The 11,251-nt window shown below is 34.2% G+C and overlaps 1 protein-coding gene across 1 annotated transcript in view; it reads right to left on the reverse strand.

Moving 5' to 3' along the window:
- LOC137642817 (uncharacterized) overlaps positions 1-11,251 on the reverse strand; it is a 95,479-nt gene that overhangs the window by 51,861 nt on the left and 32,367 nt on the right. The window lies entirely within an intron of this gene.

Below are 11,251 nucleotides of genomic sequence, written 5' to 3' on the forward strand. Positions count from 1 at the left end.
AAGGGATTGTTTTTTTACTCCATAAAGTCCATTACTGTAAAAAGTATTTTTTATAACCCTGCCGAAACATGAATATGCTCCAAAAACGATACTTTTGTGTATCATCTTCGAACACTAAGCATTAATTGACAGTTTTAGTTCCATGCATATTAATTACATTTATTAGAGTAATTGCCTTTGTGATGCTTTCAAGATAGAGCTATGGAGTACAAGAATCTTATAAGTCTATCATTGCTACAACTTTCAAGTACAGTATAGCCAAAAAATAAACTTGGTTCATGTTCTGAGCTGTTTGGTGTAAGATGAGAGAAACTCCTGTCTCATTGTACTATGTAGTATTTTGTTGGGTTAAAGTGCTATGTGATCTCCAAAGACTTGACTTTGAAAAGCTAGAACATATATCAAAGAAAGACTCCCCAGAGAGAAGAGTGATATTCAACTTGTCTCTCCTCAACAAACAAATCAGGTGCGCTCCCATTCAAAATGACTACCATGTGGCATGTCCGCCAATTACTACGAGGGGCCTGTATTATAGATCTAAAACACCTACTGTCACATCCCTAATGCCCACCACTTCTGACCTTACATAGGGTTTTGGTTCGGGAGGGGAATGTACAGGTTCAAAGCAATGTCATTTGGGTATATCACACCAAGACTGTTTACAAAGCTATTAAAGGTAGTGATCAAACTTCTGTGGTTGCATGAAGTTCAGATAATAGCTTATTTAGACGATTGGCTGATTTTGGCGGAGACAAAAGAATTATGCTCAAATACACAAATCAGGTTCTTCATGACCAAGGGTTTTTTTTATATCAACTTCACAAACTTGAGACTAATTCCAAGAAGGATATTTCAGTGGTTAGGTCTACAGTGGAATATAGTGAAATCTAAACTAAGCCTTACAAAAACATCTCGGCAAAGAATTCTAAGCAGGGTCAGAGCCATGGTTTCAAACTGCTTCTCTTTCAGAAAGCAACTGGAGAAGATTTTTGGCCTTCTTTGTTGGGCCAGAGTGGTATTATTAGCACAGCAGTCCGTGAAAAATCCTGAAGGATATTGAAAGCCTTCAAAATCAAACGTGTCAGAGGAAAACGGTAGATTGACGACCATCTGTTCCAATCTAAATTCTGAGCATCTCTGACCACTGCTTGAGAGTCAACATTTGGAGCTACAGTACATATAGTGGAAGTTTTTGGTTCTCTTTTGTAGTGAATAGGTCTACTTGGAGATCCGGAAGCATTTCCAAAACCTCTTGGAAAGAACTCTGGTCCAGTGTCCAATCCGTATACTGTAAAAGACTGTCTGTCTGATCGATAGGGCGTCTCATACTAGGCCTATATAGAGTGAACCTGACAGATGAAATGGTGAAAGGAACACATTCCTCTTCCGAAGGAACTTCATAATGGGAAGGGTCACTGTATTGAGAATCCTCGAGCAGGATCCCCCTCTTCTTAGAGAAGACTGTCAATTGGTTGTCTATGATCTTTATATGGGAGTTCCTTCTTGGAAGAATTCTATTTAGCATCATGAAGACTGCCATCAGTTTCAACAAATTCATGTGAAATGCTGCAAACTGAGGGAAATATTTTTTGAACACAAAGGTTTCCTCCGAATGATCTTGCTAGCCCGACCTAGATACGTCTATATGAATAATCATGGTAACCAGGAAGGGATCAATGGGACCGACTATGCCAAGGAATTTGGCGTCGTCCATGACCTGAGAATTCTTTTGCCGAACTGGATAAGCGAGCCAGTAGGTCCAGAAACCCAATCTGCGCCGCCCCTCTCCACACCTAATTGAGGTCTTTCAGTCTGGTGTCAACATCGAGTAGAGTATCGAGGCAAACTGAAGAATGCCCCAAAAATAAGTTTTCCTTTGCCAAAATTCCTTTTTTAAATCTTAATTTTCTTATTGGAACATTTGAATATTGACAAAATTACATACCTAATTCACCGTAAACTCTGCTTACTAACTTTAGCAGTTTAAATTCACCGTTACAGCAGAAAAATTATGAGGTGGTGGTTTCCCTTCCTTGAGAGGATACACCAACTTCAATTAGTGCCCACTGGTAATTTACGTTACTTGAGAATAGTTTTCTTCCTCTGATAAAGGCGCATGTAGTGCAGGTTCACGTATCAAGAAAATGCTTTTGTCTTTATTATTCGGTTACTTTATAAGAGCAGTGTCAAGGGAAATCCCTTTTTGTGGTTATTACTTTGAATATTCTTGATTGTAACAAGGTAATCATGCACAAAAGCTGTATATGACTGTAAACATGTCTTTAAGTACATATTCATGTCATACAGGTATTTAATAATCATATTCACCGCCTTTGTTTTGTATAGCTTCTATTTTACTCTTTAATGGTATACATGTTGTATCTGCTCTATAAGACTACCTAAAACTACTACCATAAGTTTACTGGATGTGTGTTCACTGTTGATACAGTAATCTTAGAGTGAGAATATTAATAGTAGGAGTGGTTTTGTACATATATATTTCTTTTGCTAGAAAGGATCTTCACTTTTACAGATAAGATCCTCTTATTATTCCTACAAATATTGCATGCTTAATCTTGCTTTGTTATTCCATCATTATACTTAAAAAAAGAAAAAAAATTGAATCACTTTGAATTTTTAGTTTGGTAATTTGCCATGTATTACTGTGGTGCATTGTTTATGCATGGTAGCATTTAGTGGTGCAATTGTTTTGTTGTTTTGTGTTGCTGTGGAATGTCTGCATAGTTTGTATTTATACCAGTTGTTTTTAGTAGATCCTTGTTATCTACAACATACTTTTTATTCTCATGAGCTGTACTTGAGATTTTCAGGGAACAGAGATTTTAGGCATTTAATGTAGTGTGTTTTCATGTAAGTATGCTCCCTATCCATAAAGAACAATTCCAGCGTTGTTGATATTTTGCTCATGTAAGTTTATAGTATTTCTGGAGAAGGAGCTTTATAATATTTGGCATGGGATACTATGAGTTAATACAGCAGCTTGATCAAAAAGAGATAGTTGTCACCTCTTTTAAAGGTAACTTTAAAGTTAACTTCATGCAAATTCATACGTATTTCTATAGGAAGAACTGTGGTATATGTAGGTTTGTATACTTCACGATGATGCTGCTGCTTGATCAAACGTATACAGTACTTGTGATGTTCTTCTTGGATTATTATAAACCAGAAAGGGCTGGGGAAGAAGCTGATGTAGGTAGGAGAACAGTTAATACAAATAATTTTTTTTCTATTTGGAATGTGTTGTCCGCACAAGTTTTTTAAGCCTGTTTTTAAATGCGTAAATTTTAATGCTTGAGGAGGATTGTACATCAAGAGAAAGAGATTTTCCTAGCCTTACAATTTCTGGGTTTGTTTGGTTATAATACTCGTGATTGTTCAGGATCACTCTTCTCTCATGTACTCAATATTGTAGGTTTAAACTGCTTAATGATTGTAATTTGTTCCTACACAATTATGAACCATAATATCTTGCATGTGTTTCTTTGTCATAGATTGAAGAACTAGATTATCCAAAATATACATTAAGGTAAGGGAATACGAGATGTGATTGCTGGAATGTGGGTGAGTTACCTCAGTTATGTGGTCAGATACTTATTCATAGGTGGTGATACATTCTTTTGTCTATCTGGTAGGAAAAATTGCTTTCCACTGGCTTTATGGAATGATTGTCATTAAGCTATTGCATATTGTGTAGATGATAATAATAACAATAGACTAACCTTATAGAGCTTTGTATGCACCTCTCCCAATACAACGTGTAAGATTCTCAATTGGAAGTGACTATCAGCAACTAGGAATAACGAGTGGTATAGCCGAAGTGGCTGTCGTACATGAACTCCAAAAGGATCAGTGTTGAATAACAGGCAAGCAAACCTGAAAAATCAGGCATAGCTCCAAGAGGCAAGGGCAAAGGAAATGGTATAGTGAGAGAAGAGAAACAAGCACTACAGATGACCTGACCAAGGACCAAGATGACTTTTATCAACCACGAAACAGATGAAACTAATGCTGAAGAAGCAGATAAGCCTGCAGTAACAATCTTTATCTCGATACATGTGTACACCTCTTAGTAGGACCACTGAGATTTGGCATACACTACTGGCTGCAAGAGATGTTACACAGGAGATGTAGATTCATCTGACGTGAAGACATGAAACCACAACGAGCCCTACCAGGAATAGCTTGACAAGTAAACTATGGTACTATGCCCTTATACACAGCACAAAATAAAATGTCACTGACGTAAAGCTGCAGAACATACAGAAAACATTTAGGAACTTACAATATAAGTTTCACTGCATAAAAGAGGTAAATACTGTACTGTATTGTGTTACTCTCTAGGATTTACAAATCTGAAAGTTGAATACTGTACACGTTATGAACAAGAGTGCTAAAGATGTAATTTCAGACATTCAATCTTGGTGCAAATGCCTATTTAATATTTTTTTTATATCGATATACTTTATTCTTGCTTTTCATAACATCTTAGTTAAACACAATGAATAAATCACAAAGATTAAGAAAGTTAAAATCAAGAAAGCAGGAAAAATACAGGAGGTTAGTGCAAAAAAAAAAAAAATCCTACCATCCAGTGCTACCAAATTAAGAGCTTATCGGTTAAATAGCTTTCAAAATCAAATGTACTCCTAAAATATAGGAATAAGCTTCATATAAAGGGGCAATAAATGAGAACCCTTGTTATTCCATAAATACTTGCTAAGTCGAGATCACATTATTCCAATGACATAAAATAAAACACTTGACAAAGGCTTAAGTGAAGAGCATTGAAAATAAAATGTAAATGATTAACATGAATTGCTGATAAATTGCCTAGCAAACATAATAGGAGAATTTTACATAGTTCTTTTTTTATAGCATTACAGTTATGAACAGTCAAGAGGGTTGTTGTTGTTCTGTCTAGCAAACTAAAGATTTTGGAGTCAGAACATTCAAGATTCTGAATTTTCATTGTTTATGATTTATTGGGTTGTGATGAAACAAATCAGTATTTATCTGTGTCTTGGTCTCACAATAAAAAAAAAACGTAGTTAATTTTGTTGTAAGGTTGTGCAATTTACTTCTTTTCAACTGACTTTTTGCCCTAACTAGGGATTGTCATTCGATCTCTAATTGAGGGTTTTGTAAAAGCTTTCCTGTAAAAAGGAGATTTGCATCTCTTTTTCTTTTTAATTCAAAACATGTAAATTGTAATTTGTATATGTTGCAACAAATGTAAAAAAAAAATGTTTCCGGATAAATCTGTATTTTCCCATTATATCCTTCACCTGTCTCCAAGTTGGAGTCATCTGGAGTGTGACTTTCTTGCCATGTCTGAGCTGATGCCTCACCCACATGGTAACAGACCCACATTCCAGGACTTACAAGGAATGTGGTGTGGTTATGTTAGTTCTGGGTGGTCTATTATCTCCTGTGTCAAATAGAAGCACATATGAATTAAATTTTGTGTTAGGACACACAAAAATTGTGTAAGTTATAGGTGTGAATATAAATTTCTGTGTAGAGATTGTGATTGGTAGGATATTGTTACAGGTGTATTGTGCACTGCATTGTAGTTGTGATTTTTCCAGGACAAGTTTTGGATGCATTAAATGTTTCAAAAGAACTGAACCTTGATTGGAAGGATAAGGTTAATACATGCAAAATTTGGACTCTTTGTGTGTCACCGAGCCAATGTTAAGTTTTGTTGTGGTTTATTGGCTCCAAGTAATATTATGTCGTGGTGATTAGAAAAGAATGTAAGGTGTATCTGTCGTTATATCTATTGTTCATAGAAAAGTGCATGAATAGGATTGACTACATCTCAATGAAAATACTTGAGAGCGTAAGGCAAGTGCTTAGTTTGAGGCATTTGTGTCTTCTTTTCACCTTTTGGCCTCTCACATTAGGGTGTAAAAGGCCTTTTCTAATTATTTACAAAATATTTTTTTATGAAGCCTAATTATCTTTTCTTGGATATGACAAGCATTACTGTATATATTAAATTATGCTTTAACACTAATGAAATTACATTTTTGTATTTGTTACATTACTGCAAGAAGTTTCTAAGGCACTTTTGACAGGTTTATTTTTCTCAGGCTGAAAGTTTTTGTACAAGGTATTGTAATACTACATTACATGCTATGTAGGATTGTGCATACGATAGTTCAAGTGTTGTGTGTACCTTTGAATAAATTGAGTGTTTTTATGAAATTATTTCAGTGTAGAGCCCTGTCCACACGATGAAGCATGCCCGACGGGCAAACAGTGATACCAGACCACAATAGTTAGTAAGAGTGAGGGTTAATGACGTCAGAAGCGGGAAAACCACAGACAGGGATCTGGCATCATACAGTGTTGCCAGATCCCTGCCTTTATTTTTCCTGCTTTTGATGTCATCAACCCTCATTTTCACTAACTATTGTGGCCTGGTATCACTGTTTGCCCGTCGGGCATGCTCGATCGTGTGGACAGGGCTTAAGAAGTCATCTAACGTAAGTGGTTGACATTTCTTCGTTATTTTGTTGAAAGATTGATTAAAATTTGAAGGGCAATGACCGGAATGTATGTAAAAGAAGATACTGTATATGTTTTTGGAACTCCCAGTTTTATTAACATTTGAAATATTGTATCATATTAAAATTTGAAACTACAGTAATTATGGGCTTTAAGAGTTAAACTTCAAGGTAATAATTAGAAAAAAAAAATCTTCTTATCAAAGTTGTTAAGGCTATCCTTATTTTAGCTGAGTGTTTTATGTGAGTGGTCTCATTATGCTATATATGCAGTTGATGTCTCTCTAAGTGATATGGTTAATGTGACTGCTAAGACATTGGAAAGCCTTATCGTAAGTAATTTTTTTGAATTGTTATATTGTAATTTTTTCTTGGTTTTTCCTCATCATAAACCCAGGCTTGTAGAATGATTGCAAAGTTTTATATGACAGATATGTAGAACTTTTACCTATAAGAAAGAGGTAATATAACAGTGAGTAGTTTTTATTTTCATTTTGCTTAGTGAACCAAGAATATGTTTCATTGGTCCAAGAGAGCTTGGCCAAATTTGTTCATAATTTCTGCTGTATGATACCAATTTTAAAAGTATTCATTAATCCTTTTTTTATGAATTTATTTGGCCTCGCAATACTTCAGCTTTTATGGTAACTACACTACAATATTGTCTTAACATAGAAGTTTATTTTGGATTACTTCATGTAACATAATGATGACTCAAATGTAAATCAAAATGATGGTAACTTTCAGTATGAAATGATAATGAATATCATAAACAGCCTTAAGTACTGTACAGTATACAACTCTACTATACATTTCAGTGTTTTGCGAGGTTTTTTTCCTTTTAATCCTCTTAATATGAAAGTTATCTTTTTTTTTTTTCTTAGAAACAATTTATTCAATGAATTTTGTTTTATATAGCCTTAGTTAAATGTGATATTGTCTCCACCTTCCTTTCCGCCAAAAATTCTATTCATCTCCCAAGAGAATGCTATAAAGTATCAGTGAGTAACTGTGAATGAAGCTGTGGCTTATAGCGACAAAGATAAAAGTTTTGATATAAACTGATGAATTGGAAAAAGAATCCGAGTTTAGCTTTTGGAAATGAAAATGGCAATATTTATTACAATGGAAAATAGCAAAGATTTAAGCCTCTTGTGATCCAATGACGCAATGACGTGAAAATATTTATTGCCTTGATATTATGACATGAATTGCCTCGTTGTACGTAACTTATTTTCTGGGGAAATTCATCGTAAATACATGCGTCACTCAAGGAAAACTAAACTCACACCACAAGTAGGCAGATGGTTGAGGGACATGTGGAGCCTAAAAGAAAACAGGTCGTACCAGCGCACGCATGACAGGGTTATGCCGATTTCCAACGTGACCTATTTTATTCAATTTACGCTTTCGTAGAAAAATCTTTCTAGGCGGGTTTGTGTGTGTGTAAATAACTGCAATATACATGTCTCAAACATGATTAGAAAGCCCATTGTTTTTACTTTTATATGGTTTATAATACAATATAAAAGCAATAACGCTTCTATACTGTACATAAAATGTTAACATAAAAACACCTACAACAAAATTGCAAAACTTACTCTGTTATCCAACGGTACATTGCCCAATATTTTTTCAACAATACATATATTTTTTATTTATTCACTTTATTGGAAATTTAATCGGCCTTACAATGATGGCTTTAATATTTACTCTTCTTTATTTGTTACATTGTAACAATGTAAATCGTCAACATAAGCAGGTCGGAAAATAGGAAATTTTCGCTCCCCAAAAAAGATATTAATTTATTCATTTACAGCTTACTTACTAATACATTTAATGGAAAGAGGTTGAATTCAAATGAAAAATCTACAACTCTACACAATTTGTGTATTATAAAATATCCTCAAACATCATTGTATTTTTCATGAATTACTAAAAAAAATATTTACGATATTTAAATTTCACAATCGATATGCAATTTTTATTAATTTTTAGCATTCTAGTTATGTTTTTTACATAAGTAAAAAAGTTAAATTTTCTTCCAATACGATGCATCAAAGTAGAAGCCTTAATTTGTTATAGTTTGGGCGTACTGATTTTTAAAAAAATACTTTTGTTCGCGAACGTCCTTTTTTGGCTAAGGCCTTCCCCCAACTTTTGCAAGGGCATAAGTGCCAAAGGGTTAATTAAAAACTACCTTGGTGAATGAAAGCACAAATTATATAAAGGAACACATGAGTTGAATTGTCGAAAATTCAGGCCAACACAATGACATAGTGTTTGTGAGGGAGAAGGGAGATTAACGATGAGTGTACAGTTGTCCAAAGCAACATGTTGCAAATCTTTTTCTTTCTAGTAAAAACATCAAACAATCATTCAGCGAGCCAATTCATCTCCTCCAATTTACATTTTTTTTTTCTATCAAAAACCTGAAATAAATATTCCCATTTACATTTTACACTTTTGCCATGGCCATTTTGATTGACAAATTTTCGTCATCTTGATTTTTTCGTTACATGAAAATTGGAGTGAACACTGGTTAGATATGCTGAAAATTAAAGTATTTTCCCATAACTTTAACCTTAATATCTTATTGGTAAATGTTTTTTTATAGTATACCTATATTACTTGAGAAACACCCTTGTCTTCATGAGAAATTCTGGGAAAGTGAAAGCAATAAGCAATAACCAATAAATTCACACCAAGTCATAATAAAATTTAAATACTGTAGATGAAATACTGGCCAGTAAAGACACAGTGACTACAGAAATTGATTGATTTTACTTAATCTTTTACAAAAAATGGAATAAAATATCAAAATCTCTTCATGTGCTGTATTAGTAGGCAATGCTTCTACAAAAGTGTGAGAAGTAAGTGTCTAAGACAGTGCATGCAGCACTCAAGAATATGTAGGGAAGCTTCCTGTTCATCAGTACTGTACTTCAGTTCAGCCAGCTATCGGTTAGCTCTGTGTTGCATTTGGGGGCCTTAGCTGTTATAAAGTTTGACAAGCTGTTGCTCGTTCTCTATATTTTCAGTTCCTTAAGTGTTTTAAGAAATACTGAACACAATATTTATGTAGTTGTATTTCAATAGGTTCTTTTATAAGACTAATCTTCTGTAACCCTTCCTTAGTGTCCGGAGGGGAGTACAGTAATCTTAGTGCCTCCTTGTCAATTTGGTTGAAGGTCATGTCTTATCAAATGTCAACCTATGTGAATCAAATGTCATTCTAATGACAACCCGTTTATTTTAAAGTTTGTAGGGCCTTACCCCAAGGCCTTTTTCTTCAAAGAAAGAAAATTGAACCAAAGCCGTGCTAAGGAAGTTGGTACGTAATAAGAGACCAAAGGTAATGGATGGAGAGTAAATGGCTAGAAGCAATTAATCTGGGATTTGAGTGAACCCTTAAAATATTCTAAGCTGTTTACATTAATCCATGCATGTTGCATTGTAAGCAGTGGAGTAACCCCATCAGATATTTAGGTTGAGATAATTCTATATTTCATACAGTTCTGCTTTCTGAAATTGCAGCATATAGATCAGAGGGCAACATGATAACAAACTGTAATATATGGATTAATAGCCTTGCCTATGTTGTAAATTGCATACCGTCACTTAGTCACCCACATTTTAGGATGATCAAACTGCCCATGGAGTTGGTTAACGTCTTTACAAAACTTGAGAGGTCGGGTGAATGATGAATATCAAAACTGTGCCACAACAAGCAGGTTTAAAGTTTAGGTGAATTTGTCATAACATTGTAACCTTGTTAGCAAAGTGAAGAAAAGTATCGCAAATCCACAAATACATTTACATGCTCATATCTTGACAGTATTCCTTTCATTTGGCAATTTTTCAAGATCATTTTTTTTTATATATATATACTACCAAGCATCCTTTGTTTTATAAGACTTTGACATTTAAAGCATGCATAACCTATAACCTACATTCCTGTTTTGTGTACTATTGTATCAAGAAAACTCTGCCTTAATTGCTCATAGAGTGTTTTTATAGCATTGTAGAATTGTGTGAATAATATTTCTTGCACAAACTTGTCCCACCAAGTCCATTGAGGTTTTGTGCTTGCCCAGTTCTTTGTGAAATTCATCAGTGTCACTGAGATTATGGGGAATAATCTCTTGGAATTTAGGAATTGTGTCTATCTGAAATGTAGAGTTCTCTGTTAATATTATTGGCTTTAAAGCTACTGACTGACAAGCAAAATTGCTGTCAGTTATTTTCCCAACTTTGTGTGTCTTGTACTGTATATAGCATCTCTTCTTGAACTTCAATAGGTAGGGTTTTAAAGGCTAGTTCAATGATGCAAAGCTAAGTGAGCTGCTAAGCTACATTTACGATAAGATGGAGGAGAAAAATGTTGTGTTACACAGTAACTTTTCATTCAAGGTTTGATATTGGCCTTGTACTTAAATTTCCAGTGAAACATTCACAAACCTTCATTGCTATACTTTACTCCAAAATTTTGATATCCTAAATTACTGTATTCAAGAAAATACATACAGTATAAGATATGATTGAATATCAATGTAAAGTGATGATAGGACAACTAAGTAAGATTATCTCTAATATATGTATCCGAAAAGTAGAATGCTTAATAATGCATAGCCTGGATGAAACATTACATTAAAATTGGTTTTGCAAACTGAAACATACAGTATTGCCAAAGATGTTGGGATTATCAACATGTAAAG

This window comes from Palaemon carinicauda, chromosome 6 (genome assembly GCF_036898095.1).
Source record: "Palaemon carinicauda isolate YSFRI2023 chromosome 6, ASM3689809v2, whole genome shotgun sequence".
Taxonomy (NCBI): Eukaryota; Metazoa; Arthropoda; class Malacostraca; order Decapoda; family Palaemonidae; genus Palaemon; species Palaemon carinicauda.